Raw genomic sequence first — 17,738 nt, 5'->3', positions numbered from 1 at the left:
TGTGCTGAGGGCTCCAGAGCTGGATGCAGTACTGAAGGGTAAGTCACCCTCCAGTTCTCACTTCTGACCCCTATAAAAACAGCTGCACTTCCCAGTTCCTTCTCAAGCAATTTCATCATCTTCCTCAGACACTTCCCAGATCTTCCCAGGGCTACGACAGAACGTGCCGGAAGGGGACCTGGAGGTGGCACTGCTCTTTTGTAGAGCTGTGTGTGAACACTGTGCCAACAGCAAAGAAACCTGGAAGGTAGTAGGGACATGCTTTCCTGCTGCTCTACTTACTTGGACAATCCTATCAGTTCAGCAGCTTCTTCCCTTATTATAAAGGGATCCTGGCAACTAAGCTCCTGACGTAAGTACCTCAAAGACCCAGGGCTGCTTTGGCAGGACCAAAAGTTTTGTATTGCTGTTTTTTTTTCTCCTATTGTTAGTGAATGAAATGCAGCAGGGAATATTTGCTGAACATATCAGAACTGAAATAAAGATCCTTTCTCCTTGAATGGGTCTCAGCCCATTTTTCTGGACTGGCGATGCATTTACGCTGGGTGCAGACAGATACTGTCCATAAGGACTTCTTAGCACCCACCTGGGCCAGAGCACAGAAAGACGACAGAAGCTCCGAAGGTGACTATTTGAATGGAGAATATTTACAACCTTGAGAGCAGACTAGAGAGGTTACAGCTTTAGACAAAGAAGTTAATAAAATTGAGAAGAGAGAAAGTTCCTAGCAATGAGGTTATTTGGGAAGTTTAACAAGCTCCCTAGGGAAGCACTGTTGCTGCGGAGAACTTTAAGAGGCCAGGAGAAATGTTTTTGAGGAGTTTGGATTTTTCCTGTCGAGTAATCAGTTGTATTTCTGCCAAGAAAAGGCCCTCCCCAGTCCCAGTTAAACAAGAACTGGCCTGAATGCATTGCTGCAAATATGAACAAAATAATTTTTTTCCAGCTGGCAAAAGTTTCATGTATTTTCCTTGCTCTTTTTTTTTCCCTGTTAGTGGTTTTGGTCAGACCAGAAGCATATGTTGCAGAATCTGCCAGAAAAAATGTTTTCACTATTGATATTTTCTTAAATGCCTTTCAAAAATTGCCAGTCAGTGCCCTTGGAGACAGAAATCCTCTCTTCGATGATACAACAGGTACAGAGTGTACATCATCCACCTCCCGTTTTTCTTATCATCTGTCAGACCCGAACTGGAGACCTGCTGGTGCTGGCTCCATAGTTCACTCTGTCTTCCACCTTCCTCCTGAGATGCCCAACAAACCCATGACGTTGCCTTTAGAGGTTTATTTTTCGACACCTGATGAGCAACACTGTTCTCCACGACCTCTCAGTGTGGTCTGGAGAGGCTGTGGTTGGAGTGTGGCTGGAGAAGTTCAGAACAGTGTTTGGGGACTGTGGGGCACTGAATGGAGCTGAAATCTATTTTGTTTTCTCCTAATAGATAGTCCTGGAAATCACCTGTCAGATGGCCTTGTCCTTTCATATTGAACTTCAATCAACATGCTGTAGAAACTCTTTCACTTCTGAGAGGGACAAGAGTGTTTTGTAGGGGATGTCAGCTTTCTGTCATCCCTTCTGGCTTCTTTTGAACTTCACTTCCCAGAAATGAGAGATGCTGCTGTACTGCTTCTCTTTCACTCCCTCCCCTCCACTCTGCCCTGCTTACTGCTAATGAAGAATTCCCCCAAACTATTTCTTCCTACAGGTCTGTGCTTTGCTGTTGGCTGCAAACTTCAACCAGAAGTTTTCCTGTGGTTTAAGCGGATACAAGATCCACCAAGTGGATTTACTCAAATCAAATACCACAAAATCTGTATTCCAGATGAGGCACTTGCAAATCTCCTTCTCTAAGCACTTACTTTAACAAACTTGCAGCTTTTCACCCACTCTGTGATTTTGAGCTCCCTCTGAAATGCAGCTGAAGCCAAGAGGTTTAAAAATTGTCAGGAAAGGGGGCATACTGTTGGACCAACCTCACATCCTTAGAAAACTGGCATAAAATTCAGAAACAGGGACAACCCTATAAATTGGAGTCCCCATATTTCCAGGGCTCAGAGGCAGAGGCTGCACTTGTGCACCTGAGGCTGTGTTTTGTCCCAGTCCTCTGAGCTCTGTCTGAATTCTGTGCTTGAAGCAACCCCCAGAAAACTTACAGCTGTTCAGACCTTTGTTTTCGATCTGTACGTGACAAAATATACAGAGCTGGTTGTAGCAGACCTCTGGCAACCGTGCTGTTAATGACAGGAAGAAAGTGAAGCTGTTCATGACCATTTCCAACTCAGCCCATGATATATTATTTAATCTGCAAAAAACTGCGAAAAGATTTCATGCATTGCAGGGACAGATATTCCACCACCCGTCTCACTGACACTTTGCATGATTTACCTTTTCACAGATCAGAAATAGTGCATACGTGCAGAAATTCCTGTTACTGTCAGAGTACAAGATAGTTTCTCTGTGTGTGTGTGTGTGTGTGCGCTGCATTCATTGACTTTACTTTCTCTCTAATGACCTATGAGTATCTCTTGTCTCATGGAATTGAGTGTTGTTTGCTTGTTCACAGTTTCCTTTCCTTCCGTTATCCAGCAAAGAAAGTTTGGTTAAGTGGCTTTTGTGAACTCTTTCAAGATCCCCAGAAGGATGATACAGGAAACAGAGAGTTTCCTTTCTATACAAACTTCTAGGGTGTTCCCATAATAGCCTGAAATTTATCTGCACTCAACAGCCTGCAATTGGAAAAAAATTAATGAACTGTCAAGGGATCAGGCAAAACACAATTAACATATCAGAGAGAGGAGAGCTTGCAGTAAAAATGAATACTCCACTTACATAGCACCTTTTATCCCATGTTGCCAAACATTTTCCTTTCTGTGTTTCCAATTACTTTACAATTTGGCCATGCTTTAACCATTCAGCCTGAAGTTTTCTATAATTGCTCCCTGCCTCAAGTTGAATACATTTTTCAGAGAGGAGTGAAAGGGGAAAAGTTACACAAAAAAAACCCCTCTTAAAAAGATACTTTCATATTTCACTGAGATTAAAGCTAAAGAATTAGTTTTATGAATGTTTAAGCTTTCTTCCTCTTTATTTTGAAGAGAACTTTTGCACTGCAGGAGGCTGGAACAGCAATGAGACACTTGGCACAGAAGCAGTGCTGGGGATCAGAGTCTGTCGCTGCGTCTGTGAAAATGCATCTGGATTTGTCCAAATAATAAACCACAGACAAACCTCTATTGGAATGTATTAGAGGCAAGCTTGTGCCTCGTTTTTATGCCTTCTGACTGCCGTGCCCACGGTTTCTGCACCCCCCTAAAAGCAGCCCCCGTAAGCAGAACATCTGGACAGGGTGCCAACAAAATGGATTCTCATCTTTCACGATTTCACCCTGGGTGACCTGGCACAGTGGGTGAGATCTGGGAGGACTGTAGTACTGGGAGGGAGGGCAGGGCCTGTGTTGAAAGCTGACAAGGTAGAAATATGAGTCATTAGAAGGCAAAGACCAAACTGTAAAGAAACAATTACTTACATATTTAAAAAAAAAAAAAAATCAGATCTGGACAGCATGTTTGCCTGGTGGTTGACACTCCCTACAAAAGCACTGTGTTATTCCAAAAGTCTCCCATGAGATGAATAAACCTTGCCAGGAATAATCACATATCTGGAATTGTATAATTGCTCAACTAAACGCAGGCAGAGAACAGATAGAGAACCTGTGCTTTTCTTTTCCTGCCCACTTCCTTGATTTCAGGGCTGTGCAGTGCTTGGGAGCGCTGTGGCTTATATTGGCCAGAGCAGTCAGGACACTGGAAAAAAAAAAAGCTTCTTAGCAACAGCTTCACAGCATCTGTTGTTTTTAACTCCATTCATAAAAGCAGTTAGCTGGGCTGTAGCAGGGCAGGCCAGTACGCTCAGCATACTCATGTCAGCGAGCAGCAGAAAGCTCTTGACTTGCTCTGAGCGGAGCACCGGCAGATTTCATACCCGCCCAGCCCTAATCCAGCAATAAAATAAAATCTTTAAGCCACTTCAGACTCCAGTGCTGCCATTAGTATTCTCTGGTTACGGAGATCAGAGGACTACAAAGGGCCCTGCAGCGAGGGGAACGAGGAGGTGCAGGCAACATCTTCATCTCCCCTCTCCAAGGGGTTTGGTCCATTTTCTGCCGCGGCAGCGTGGCTTGGATGGCTTGGCAGCACGCCGGCACTCCCGTGTCGCAGGAGTCAGGGCATTGCATCAGGCAACGTTAATGGCAGGGCCTTTATTTTAGCAATAATTCATGGCTAATCAAAAATCAGATACTTAAACTGCTGCAGCCTGGAAGGGCAAGTCTGTATGCAGAACGACCTGTTATCTGCATGGCCACAGGCAGGAGCTGATGTGAAGATTCTTTGGGTAATAGCAATTAGCACAGCAATAGTTTTTTATTCATTTTCTAAAACAGCTTGGGGAAACTGATCTTTTTTTAAATTAAGAACCAATATTTGTCACTTTTAAAATCAAAAGCCTTGTGTTTACTGAGAAAGGGCTTTAGTGACAAAAACCTGTATTTTTTTCAAGACAAAAATTTCCTGTAAAACAGTACTATTTAAAATAGTCTGTGAGAGAAATTAAAGACATTCTGCTATAAAACCTCACAATGCAGAGAAAGAAACTGAGGACAGTTGATCTGGGACTTTACATACTTGGAAGGTTTGGAAACAAGAGCGTGGTGGATCTCTGGTGTGTTTGCCTTGCAGGAGGGAAGGTTAAAAGGGGTTTGATGGGTCCCCAGAAATACGTAGGGCAGAAGAAGGTGTCAGATTTGAGCAGATTGTCTAATCTATTAGTCAAAGCGCTACAAGAGCTGTTTGCTGGAGACAGAAACAAGAGATGTTCCTGCTGGAGATCAGAGGTTAATTAAGTATAGGAACATCCTACTGAGGAAGCCATCCTGTGAATTCCTATATGACAGCTTGGGGGCATTGCCATCAGGTGTTTTAGGTGTCCGACTAAGCTGATCACCACATTGTTGTGGAGAGAACCTGCTTTTCTGCTGATTACAGAGGGATGCCAGGGCTCCTGCCCCAAACTTCAGGGCTGTGGATACCTCCCGGGTGCCTGCTGGAGGACTCTGCCCTACTTTTATGTTTCTCAGTGAAAGAGCCATCTCAAGTCTCTGGAAAAAAGCAAAACAAGGACAAATTTGTGCACTTCCACTACTCTGTTTTCATTTACAGCCAGATTCTGCCAAACTTTGAGTGTCTATTTAAAACTTTTAGTTCCTCCCCACTGGGCTGTTTCCGTGCTGGGGTGCGTGTTCCTTTTTTTTTTTTTCTTTTAATAACAGTCTTGTGGTTGTTTCACAGTCCACCTGATGATATACTCATCACTCTGGACACAACAGGACTCTGAGCTGAGCACAGTCTACGTGCAAACACCACTGTGTGAGGTTTTGGAGCCTGCCTCGTGTCTAGGGGAGAAGGCAGAAGACTTTTCTTGGCTGCTGTACTATGGCTCAGCCTGTAACTTCTGGCTGTGGAAAACTAATTGACAGGCCCTGTTTCCAAGCAATGGCCATCAAGGTCACGGTTTTGAGGCCGTAAGGGCACAGCCTTTTCTTATTTGCAGCCAGCACACATGCCAGCTTTGCTTGTCCCCTCTTTGGATGTCACCAGATAGGTGTCACATGAGCACACCGTGGGAGGGGGAATGCCCTGGCTGGTCCGAGCACGGTGCCATTGGCTGCCCAGCCTGTTTTCTTGCACGTAAATCTATGAATACAGCCTGATGATTGCTTGAGGTGTAACTTAAACCTGCTCTTTGGAGACACAGCTCCTGGCTGAACTCTTCTTGTCCCCTGCAAGGCTGAGCAAAGGAGTTTGTTTAAACCAGTCCCGTTGAGAACTGTCCATGTTAGGTTAATGATTGGACTAGGTGATCTTCAAGGTCTTTTCCAACCTTGATGATTCTGTGATTCTGTTGAAGGCAGCATTGCCCCATGTAGCAGCGTGCAGGGAGATGCTTGATGCATCTTTTGCATGATGGCTTCTTTAGCTGCCCTTCTGCATCTGCTTGGTGGTCAGCCCAGCTGAATGGAGACAATCTGGATGCAAAGAAATGAAATTTTCCTGGGCACAAAAGCCAGAACTGATTCTTTTTGGACATGGAGAGCCTGGGCTTGGCGTACATTGAGGCCTGTCGCTGGGCAGTTTAATCTTGCCAGCCAGAAACTTGTATGGATTTACACTTCCATATGCAACTGTTTGATAATCACGTTGCCATGGCTACATTTGAATCTTGCAATAAATGTGTAATTTCACACATTTACATCAAAAGGAACCCCAGAACATACAACTGTGTAACAAAGCAAGCTGATCTCTCTCCATAAGCACTTTCCATTTTTAACACCATATTATTGTATTCACTGGTTGGGTTTTTTTTTTTGTGTGTGTGTGTGTGTGTGTGAGGGCTATAGGACAGGTTTGACAGCCTGGAGGTCGAGTTCTTGAAGTCTTGTCTACACTATGGCTTCCCCAAAGCTGGCATCAGGGCAGTTGCCCTGCTGGGGTCTAAGTAGCCATTTCCAGGGCAGCACTGGTTCAGCAGCCACTCCTGCTGCCAGTCTGCCTGGGAGCTGCAGGGTACTGAGATCTTTTGCAATTAATTGAACACAAGGTCTTGGTGCTCCTGAAATACAGGGAGGACAGAGAAAGGAGGAGTGGAGCGTGAGGCTCTGCCTAGGGATCTGATGCCCAGTTTGGTCCCTGCGATCCCCTTTTCAGCTCAGTCTTCTTATATCTTCCTCCCTGGCTCCTTGTCTCCTCAGCCATCAGGACTGCTCCTTATCTCACCAGACACCTTGTCCCAGTCAGTTTGCCCCATTGCCCCCAGGCTACCTGCCCATCTGTCCCTCAGGTGCCTTATCCCAAGTGCTCTCCTACTTCTGATGGCTCTTTATCCCACAGACACCCTCTTGTAATCCCATGGGCAGCTCTTGTCTTGGTCTGCACCTCATTCTCTGTCTCTGAGAAGAGGCAGTGGGCAGGAAGGGTTATTTAGAGAGGGGCAGGTAGCGGGGGGGGGGGGGGGTAGCAGAGAAGAGTCTGTACCCAGGGTACAACTTCAGCCAGCAGCAGCTGAATGCAGTGGTGGATGGCAGAGATTCACCCACTGACCATCAGATCTGGAGAGAAATTTGCATCCAGACTCTATCCCTGCTGATTTAAACAGATTTTTCAGGAACTTGAAACTTGGACAGTTCTGCCTTTGTTTTTTTTTTTTCCTATAGCAACGTCAGCTGGAACAGTGTCAGCACCAAGGCAGGGCTGCAGCTGGGCTCCTCCTTGCTCGGAAGCAAAGAGGTGCTGGAGAGTGTTTAGCACTAACAGAATATGGGCAATAAAGGTTTTACCTCACTCTATGAATTTACTGTTGTGTAGAGAGGAAATATGACTGAGACAAGTGCCCGGTACTGACAGTTTCTGTGTGAGAAGCTGGAAAAGTAAAAAATATTGGAAAAGCTTAAGATCTTTTTTTTTTCAGTTGTTTATACAATTGGAAATGTTAAGTAAGCCTAATTATTGAGGTTATTGGTTTTAATGAATCATCACCTTGCTATTATTATTCCTGGGTTTTGTTGCCATAGGACAAGAAGCTGCAGCTGGGCTAAGCATGCTGCACAACAAAACCTTCCAAGATTAAGACATAGAAAAATGTGTGGGCTCAGGCAAACAGGGGAACGTGAGGAAGGAAAGTGATGTTTGCCAGTATGTTGTGTGGCAACCTGACCATTGTGCAGTTACTGGGGGCAAAGATGGGTTTCTACCACAGACTGGGGGGGCTGTCATGGGGTTGATTTTTGGATGTTTCTGAGGAGCCCTTCCAAAGACATGTGGTAGAAAGTGTGAGGAGGTTGGTTGCCTTTGTGGGTTGGTTGTTGGTGGGAATGGCCATGGCCAGAGAAGTCACAGGGCTTTGAGAGTGAAGATCTGAGTTTGTTGTTACGGGAAGGGAGAAGCCAGTGGAGGGATGCAGACTGGGAAGCAAGACAAAGGAGAGGTTAGGAGAAAAATCTCCATGGTGGCATCCTGAATGGGTAAGAGTGAAGCCTGATCAGGGCCCATGGAATGTACTTTAGTGACAAAGGAAGGAAGAGGCGTGCAAGAGATTTACCTGCAGGGCTGGAGAAGCTGGGCTTGAAAAAATCCACAGGGTTTAACTGCAGCCTAAATTCATGGACCTTGAAAGAGAGGTATGAGGTAGCATTCAGGAGCTGTGTCTGCATAGCAGATAACGCATGGTATTGCCCACTGTGTTTTCAGAAGATCTAGGGAGAAGGCTTGGAAGGAAAGGGATATCAAAAACTCTATTTTATCCAGGCTGAGCTTTAGGTAATAATTAGACATCCGTGAGATGTCACATCATCCGGGATGATTTCTTTGAACTGGCTTTTCCTTACTGAGAGCCAAAACAAGCTTGTGGGAGGGATGTCAGTGGAGGAAGGTGTGCCTGCGTGTGTGTTAGCATGTGTGCTAACTCTGATCTGCTGATCAGGTGGCATCACCAGCCCGTGGGGTGGAGGCAGGAACATGCTAACCCACAGTCTTTCATTGATTAGTTTCAATTGATCAGTTGTGTAGAAACAAAGCAAATGAAGTTTCCGGTCTCTTGGGTGTTGCAGGGGGTGTCAAGTTTACTTGCAGCAAGTTCATCTTTTTTGCTGATCCTGCACTTTTGGTTCTCTCTCCAGGATGGCAGAGAACAGTCTTTTTTGAGATGGCCTCAGAAACAAAAGGGAAGATCTGCTAGAAGAATGGACTGTCAGACAGATATTATTTCTCTCTCAAATGCATACAAGGCATAATAATACCACAGGAGCAAGCACAGAAGGAGTATGCACAGAACTGAGTTGCCCCCGCGACTGTGAACCCTCGAGCATCATCCTGAAGCCATTGTGTTTTCTGCAGTGCGGTCTCTCCCTGTTAGCCCGACAAGAAGAGTGGCACAGTGTTTTGTATTCCAGTCTGCCAGCCCATGCACCTTAGTGTCCAAAGCCTGGGAGCAGAGGGAAACCCTCACCTTTCTCTCAATGGTGTGGGTAAAGTGTGCCTCTCCTTTTCACAGCTACCAGAATCTGGCCTTTCCTGCTCACTTATTCATTTTCAGTACATCCCAGAGCTTGAATGCTGGACTCCACCAAGGCTCCAGAGGGAGATTAGGGTGGACTTGTCTTGGCCATGGGTGACCTTCATTCTCCTTTTCATTTATTTCTCCTAGAGGATCAATGAGGAGAAGAAAAGGGAGGATGAGCCACAGCTAAATCCTGTACTTGGATCTCCCTTCAGCCAGTGCAGAATGAGCTGTGTGTCTAAATGAACCCAAAAGGCAACGTGGTGTGAGGCACATCACATCCAAGCAGGATGTGGTGGCCTCTTCCCAAGTGCCTGAGCTGCCACACGCTCCGGCCATGCTCCAGCAGGCAGCGCAGCCCAGGGACCCTGGAGACAGTGGCAGGGCTGCTGCCAAGGCTCCAAGCTCCCCTCTGGGCGACTGGAAGATGGTAAAAACACAGGTCGTGAATGCTGTCTGGAGCGAGTGACCTGGATGTGTCTGCCCAGACTTCATACAAAGAGGCAACGTGGTCCCGGCTCCGTTGCTTACAGGGCTTTGTGCCGGAGGCTGAAGCGGATACCGTACAACGTGTGGAGAGCCACAGCTCTTGCCCGGTTGCAGAAGAGGCCACTGTTCTCCTCGGTACCCTGCGTGGCTCTGCGAACTCATCTGCACAATAGACTTGTCAAAATGGATGCCAAGAGCATCCAGCCTCTCCGCCGTTACTGCCAAAGCTTCCCGATAGCCGGCTGCTCTGCAGCCTAATGCAGCTCACTAAGGGGGAAATTCAGATGCTCAGAATGTTCAGACAAGGACTGCATAATATATTAGCAGTTGTCAAAGTTTTTTCACTCCTGTGGCCACTTAATCTTTGGACTTAAGTGTGCAAATCCCGCCTTGTGCAATACCGCTGCTGTGGTTTTCATAGGTCGCTAAAGCAAAGTTAAGCTGCATTTTAATCTGTGTGTTTATCATTGTTTTCTCTGTTGGCTTGTGTGTGTGAGAGTTGTTATCTGAAACTCCCTCTCCTCCCTGCCAAAGCACAGTGTGTCCTGTGGCAGTGATGGGTGGCCCACGGACCACAAACTGAGAAAAACCCGTCTCATCCTCTCCCTTTCCTAACAGGTATTTGCTCAATGTTCATGAACACATTAGTCAAATACAGGAGTCCCCAGCTAATGACACAGTTGTGATTCCAGCCAGAAGCTGCTGCCGTGTCTAACAATGCTGAGGATCATGTCAAATACCCCAAAATAGGTCTGAAAGGACGTGTACAGGAGACCTAGCAGGTTACTCAGTCTGACTCCAGCATTGCACAGGGACAGGGCTCAATCCACCTTTGCATGACTGTAGGATTTGCTGCTTCTTTCTTTTGTAACACTGTGTGATGAAACAGTTTTCCCTTGGCATTTGCCACTTCTGAGCGTTATTTAGTGCGTCACAATGCAAATAAGGAAAATACTCAATTTCTACTCAATTTTTTTGTTTGGTTTTTCTTTTCCCTCAAGTTTTATTCCCCCCAGTCCTTTTTTTGGTGGGTTAAAATGAATGAACTTTTCAGAGTGATCCAATTTGATCAAGGAAGAATTAGAATATCAGTTTTCTGCTGAATAAGAAAACATGAGAAATTTTTGTTAGACTGTCTGCAATAAATACAATTTTTCTGCTGCTCTTCAAATCAGGCCAATGTAGAGGGTACCAAGGGTCAGACTAGCAGGAGAGGCAGCGCTGCTTTTGCTTCCTCTTCCCTCCTGCATACAGAAATGAGGGACCTGATGAGTTTGCAAGCTCGGATCAAAGAGGAGTGTCTGCCAAGGAGCAGAGCTGCTCCCTTGAAACATCCCTCCAGCTCTCCCATGTGGGAAGGGAGAGACTCCAGCCATTTCATTCTCTTCGGAACAAATAGCACATGTCCATCACTCACCACTAACCAAGAAGCACAATTAATGCATCTGGTGATACATCCTGGCTGCCCCGAGGTGCTGTTGTGCAATGAAAGTTGATAAATTGGGACAAATAATGCCTTAAAAACTCCCTGTTTTCAAAGTAGCTCAAACTCCAGGTCAGAGTGGACACAGGGTGCGTTGGGCCAGCAGTGGGATGTCTCCCCTGACTTTACAGATGCTATATATTTTCCTTCCACATCCCCTTTTTACCACCAGTAATTTAGCTAATTTAGCAAAATATCACAGACACCAATAGGTACTGCCAGTGTTGAAGGATCAACGTCACTTCTGCAGTGCAATCTATTGCACGCAAACTGGGAAGAGTCAACACACCCTTCCTGGGAAGGCCGTTGCGGTGATAAGAAGAGGAAGGGACATGTTATTAGTCTGGTATCTATGTGATAGGTTGAAGGCCTCAGATTTCTGTGGAGAGGTGGGATCTTGTCTGACTTCAGCAGAACTGGTCATATGAAATAGTTTAATGCTGGATTTTGTGTCTGTGAGGATGCTCAGACTCTCTGCTCACCTGCATAGAGACACTAAGTGATACATGAAGAGCCCTCCCACCCCTTACAATTAGGGAAAAAAAAGAGCTGCCATGAGATGGTAAATGCTGCTCTGCGGTGTTCAAGGAAAACCTGTTTGCATGGAATGTGCTGGAAAAATTGCTCCAGAATGGTGCATTGTCATAAAAAATTATCTGGCTGCTGTTCAGGTTAATGTTTTTGTCTTGGAGCTGTGGGCTCTGTGGTTACTTCAGTGCATGTGTGCAGCCACTGGCAAGGTGTTTGCTTTGTGTCTGATCTAATCCCCCTTGCTCTGGGGTGTTGGAGGTCTTTGCCCTTGCCTAGTTTTGGGTCTGGATCCATCTTCTCAGAGCAGCTTGTGCTGACACACGACTTCATGGCAGAGAGAGGCACCCTGTGGATGTCAGTCCAGGAGAGCAGCTCAGCTGGGATCACTTTGCTAGTGGTGCTTGGTCCCTTCGTGGTGGGAAGGTGGGAGGGCTAAAATGCTACCCCCACTTCAATAGCAGATTATAAGGTTTCCGATCACTGCCAAGCAAAGCAGTGACCATCCTTCAGAGGTGGATGAAGAGATTCCTGGAGATCCAGGTTATGAATCAGCATGAGGTGCTGGAGGAAATAAATGACAGGAATGCCCAGCTGTTAGCTGGAGCCTCCTTCCAACCCCTGCTTGACGAACTACCAACAAGCCGTGACGGGACAGCCCTCCAGCTCCTTTTCCACCTTGGGTGAAGGCTGAAGGTGAAGGACAGCTGGAAGGTCTTCTGCAAGCCAGAGAGCTGTAAGCCTTCCCTCATGCACCGTTCTTGCTCTCCTACCACCAGACCTCCAGCCTTTCTGACAACAGCGATGTTGTTCTACGCTCAGTTCCTGTAATCTTCAAGACTAGAAACATCAGCACAACTGCCACCAAAGCCTGCAGCAGTCAGCCCCTGTGGTTTCATAGGGTGAGGCTTAATAGGCATGTTTTAATAGGGTCGCTCAGTACAGAGGGCCCTTTGTCCTCAACAGCATTAAACAAAATAATACAGACCATAAATTTAGTGCAAAAACTGTAGTGAAAGAAAATTAAATAGCAATCCATGGCAGACTGCTGCTTCTGCAGAGGTAGTGCCCTTACGCTGCTGAAGAGTTTGGTTACGATCAGTCCTGAAGCAGCCGCTGGGACCTAAAGTTATGCAGGAGGAAGGTTGTGCTTTAGGTTCCTTGTGCTACTGCTTTTAAAAAATGAGCCTTCACAGCAGCTGCTCTTTTCCCTCTGGAAGGAGAGCTGAAGCAGAGTTTGCAATGCGAAGTTTAATAGGGAAGTGGGGAAGGAGCAAAGGTCCCTTTTCTTGCAAGCACACAAAATCCCTCATTTGTGGCTTTGTGCACTCGCTGGCGAGCACAGTCGGTGATGAGTTAGTGTAGAGAGCAGTCCCTGCCTTACATACCCTCGCCCCCTCCACACTCCAGGAACTGTCCCAGCACACACGAACACCTCCTCTCCCTTTTGATCCCTGGTCGCTTCCTCTCCAGGAAGATTCGCTGCTATTTGCCCTCCTTTCTGAACTCCATCCTGTCCAAATCAACACTGCCAAGTCGCCCTCCTTGCCATTTTCAGTACGTCACCCCAGCTGGAGTTATGTGTCAATTCAGACCTCGTATCCTTGCTGCATCAGTGCAGGATGTCCCCTGGTAGCACTGGGCATTTGACACCAGCTTTTGAGAAACAGGCACCAGTTGTAGCTATGAGATGCCCGAGACCGTGAGCACTGAAAGCGTCAGGAATGATCGTCATGTTAAACCCAGCCAGAGCTCTCCTTTTAAAAGCACAGCCCTGCGTAATACCCATCATCACAGCTACAGTAATACCACGGCTGCAAAGTCAGACTTGGGGTACGAGCAGTTCACACCTCCTCCCCACAAACACAGACACACACTCGCACCCACGCGCAAAACAAGGCGTTAAAAAAAGCCCCCGTGGCTGAGCCGTTTTGCTTGCACAAACAGCATTTCTGGGAAGGCCTGGCGTTCAGATGGAAGGCAAGACAGCTGGTCTCAGCGACGCCCATCATCGTGGTGTCTGGGCTTTGCAAAACAGGCTCTGTCTCTGAAAATTATTTTTTTTTTAATATTTTATGAAGACAAGAGGAGCCCTCCTGACTATCTCAGAAGGTAAAACATACCGGACTGTCTTCCCCTGCCTTGAGATTATTATACCGTTTTGAAACACCAGCCTGGTCTGGTAATTCTGCATCCTAACCAGTCTCCCAGGCTGCCTCCTTTACCTGCCAGCAAACATGCTCTTCCCAAATTAAACTGACCAAAATGAGCTGCAGCAGAATCCGCATAATTGCTCTTCTTGCTCCAAACAGCACCATTTACAAAGGGGACGTTTCCTGCAGTAGCCAGACCTGCAATATTCATTATTCTTAAACTAGGGGTTGCTGCGGTATCTTTATTCTCAGATACCGCCTTTAATCTCGCCTACTGCCTTTAGCAGCACCCACGGGCTGCAGCAATCCTGCAACATGCCCTTTCCATCCTTTCGCAGGCAAGCAAGGCAAGAGGCTCCAGAGAGACCCGGCAGAACAGGGGTGTTTTTCAGCAGTCACCCGGCAAAGAGCTGCATCCCCCCTTGGAGACCGACATGCAACTTCCACCTGCACTGGCAGGCGTGGAGCACTCACGTTGGCAGCAGCGTGGATCCCTTGGAACAGCTTAGCTGCGATTCATTTTTAACCCCGGCCAGCGAGTCTAAGCTGCACTCCCCAGGGCTGAAACGGAGGAGCCTGCGTGACACCGAGGCATCCAGACGCCGGCTTGCCAGCTGACATGTCAAAGCAACGTCGTAGTTAGCAAATATATCAACAAACCAACCGACCGACTGAGCAGCCCACACATCGGTGGGAACAGCTCGCTCTGTGGTGTGTGGGATCCCTGCTACACGGGCAGGCAGCTCATGCCTCCGTCGCTGCTCTTGGCTTTGTGCAGCCCCGTCAAATTCAGTGTTGCTAGCTCGAGTTTTCTGCCGGTGTTTAAAATAGCATCAGGAACGTTCCCTGTTGATTTCCCCGGCAGTACTTGCTGAGCCATGCCGGGTACCACAGCTCCTGCAACCTGCCTCCATGCAGCACGTTAAAAACATTTGCTTGCTTTCTCCCTCCAGGGGAGGTGGAGGGGAGAAAACCCTGCAGACGTTTCTCGCCCAGCTACCAGCAAATCCCAACCTGAGCTAATTCTGCCATGGCTGAAGCAGAGGATGCTTGCAGTGCACGAAGCTGATTTGCTGACTTACCCTTCATCTCTCTCAAGAATGCCAGGTGAAGAAGCCGGCCTCTCGCTCAAGAAATAAACCACAAGAAGCCCAGCAGCAGCCACTGCAGAGCTTGCTCAGAAGTTCGCTCCCTCTGTCACAGTGTATGCAGCTTGCCAGGTATAGCCTGGATGAGAACACCCCGTGCTTTTCCCAAGATGAATGAGATCAGCACATATTCAAGCAAGGAAAAAAAAATAAAAATTCCCTCCTAGTATATGTGATGGTTTATGACCCAGAGGTAAAGCGCTGGTCTACAAGTTCCTCTGCTTTACAACTCAGGATTTTCTGGGGCAAATTTCACAGGGAGAGGAAGTTTCTCTCCTGCCTTTGGTGTTAGACACATGTTAAAGCAAGCAAATGGTGTATCCACGGGGTGGGCAGGAACGCCGTCCTCAGCAGCGTGAGATGGAGGGCACAGGAAGGGTACCACTACGAGCAGCAGAGATGCCTTAACGTGCATGCTGATGCATTTTGTTTCAAGCCAGTACCTTGCTGTTATAGACTCCACAAGGTTTGAGCAGATTCTGACTCTGCTGGTCCTGGCTTTTCTGAGCAAGGTTGTTCAGTTTGAGCTCTCTTCCGGCTGGCTGCTTCGTGACTCCCCAGGTTGACGAAGTGCCTCTCTGCTGCCAGGTCCTGTGCATCAAGCATTTCTCAAGCCTCATCACCTGCCTGTTGGGGAGTGGGGATGTCACTGAAGCCCAGGGAGGCAGGGAAAGGGCATGAGCTGCTCAAAGGACTCAGATGGGCTGAAGCCTTTTAGTGTCAGGGAGTCAAACAGTGTCACATACCTCTGGGGACTCTGTCCTTGTGCTGTGGGGGATCCTGCACTCTTTAGTGCAAGAGGACCATGGCATGGCCAGGAGTTTTAATGTCTGCCTTGGCCTTAGCTAACAGTTGGGAACCTGCATGACACAAGGACGTGGCATTTTCCTTTAGTCTTGGCTAGGTGAAAAGTGACTGCGTTGGAGGAAAAAGGGAAAAGTTAGGTGATTTTCTCAGTATCAGGCCCCAAGGCTTGTGTGGCTGGGAACCCAGCTCAGCTCTCCGAGTCTCTACCTGTAGCTTCAGATACAGGAAACCTCCTCCCTTTCCCTCTCCTGAAGCCCAGGGCTAGGAGTTGCCTAGGTACTGACTTCTGCCACAGACTCTGCGTAACCTTGGGTGCGTCCCTGCACCTCCCCAGCCCGCTCATCTGCACAAAGCTCCTGTGCAGTTCATTCACGCAGGGAGCGTGTTCCCTGCCTCCCATGCCTGGCCTCGCTCCCTGCTGACAGCCGAGACTGGGACGTGGGTTTTGACACGGCTGGGACAGCCTGTGTGAATAGGCTTAATAGGGCAAGCTGTGGGGAAAGCCTGGCTCCCTCTGGGCGGCACTTAAGCAGGATGCAGCAGGGCAATGTGCTGTGCTCTCCTGTCACCATCCTGAAGGCCAGGTTTGTTCTTTTGCATTGGCAGGGCTCGTGGCTGTCTGCCAGCAGGACCCCAGGGGAAGGTTTTTCCCACCTGTGCTCAAGGTCTGGCAGAGCTTGAGGCAGCTCGTTGCTTGTCCGAGCAAGTTGGCTTCAGCTGTTGGATGTGCAACGTGACCTGCTGGTGGGGGGAGAGCCAGGGAATGAAGCAACCATGTAGGGTCAGAGAAGATGCAGGATAAAAACCCATTCAGGGGCAAGCTTTGCAAGAGCCCTGGGCTGGGGAGATGGTCCCCTGGGCCCAGTGACCTCTGAAGTCGCAGCGGGTCCTACAGCTCAGAGGGGCAGTGCTGCATGGGTCCCATGGAGAGGTGTGGGCAGTGGGGATGGTGGACCTACTACCACCTCTGCCTTTGACCTGCGAGGCAGCCATGGGCATGTTTGGAAGCTACACGCAAGACTGAACTAACCTACCTCAGATAGGCGCTTGGATTAATTAGTCAATACATGTTAAGTGCTGCAAAGATTTAAGGCTCTGCTTAATTGTTAAGTAACTCAATCATCAGTGGCTGCGTGGGTTGTCTGAGGCAGAGTGGATGAATCAGCCAGTCTCTGGCAAGTGCAAGGTAAGGAGGCAGAAAACTTTCCAAGGCTGGGTGACAGGACAATGGGTTGGTTAGGGGACAGCAGCAACTACTGAAGTCGCTGGGACTGGGAGCATTTAGAAATACCTAAAAGACAGGTCAGCTCCTGTGCAGAGCAGCCTGCTCTGAGGGGAGCAGGGGCTCTTTGGCTGTGGAGGGGAAGGCAATGGATTCATAGCAGAAAGAGCTCAAAAGGCCACGAGGAACTTCTTTGAGCTCTTCAGGCTTGTTATGGCCAAGCTACTCCAAAAGAGGTGGGTTTGGGGCTGAACTGAAATGCTTTAGGGGATGTGAGACTGATTTGGGTAAAATGGGGAGCACTTACATGCCATGGACTCACCTGTCCTCCCTGCAGGGACCGGCCCCATGTTATAGGCTTGGGTGGGCCATGAAGCTGCTGACGAGGGACCAACTTGCGTCCTGCAGGTCACTTCTGTGTACAACAATACAAGCTGAGAGGCCAGGGGCTCCCAATGGGAACATTGGTGCAGTACGGTCCATCCACCAGCTTGAGACATCTCTTCTCTTGCCACCACACAGAGTGTCCCATCACTCAGGGGTGGGTTTCAGACCTGGGACCATGTCCTTGTTTCTGTGGTAGCAAATTCCAGCTTTCAGTCTCTCCATTTGCCCCTACCCTTCCTGCTGAGCTTTGCCTTCTGCTTGTCTCCCTGTGGGAGTTACCCACGTATGCCATCCACTCTGCTCCCAGAGACCTCTGTGCAGGGCAGGAGTGGCCTCAGAGTCAGCTAGGGTTTTCTCCATCTTCTTGTGAATAAGTGTCCCCCTTGAAGGTGAACTCACTGATACTGAGGCC

General features: G+C 48.0%; 1 protein-coding gene across 1 annotated transcript in view; it reads right to left on the bottom strand.

Moving 5' to 3' along the window:
* Positions 1-14,375, bottom strand: part of SLC45A4 (solute carrier family 45 member 4) — a 90,863-nt gene extending 76,488 nt beyond the window's left edge. Inside the window, exon 1 of the mRNA XM_074831984.1 lies at positions 14,237-14,375. The gene's annotated coding sequence lies outside the window, so the exon portion shown is untranslated. The remainder of the gene's footprint in view (positions 1-14,236) is intronic.
* Positions 14,376-17,738: the final 3,363 nt, after the last annotated feature.

This window comes from Strix aluco, chromosome 1 (assembly GCF_031877795.1).
Source record: "Strix aluco isolate bStrAlu1 chromosome 1, bStrAlu1.hap1, whole genome shotgun sequence".
In the NCBI taxonomy this organism is placed as follows: domain Eukaryota; kingdom Metazoa; phylum Chordata; class Aves; order Strigiformes; family Strigidae; genus Strix; species Strix aluco.
Note: the sequence above shows the minus strand (reverse complement) of the source record. Positions and strands in the feature narration are given on the sequence as shown.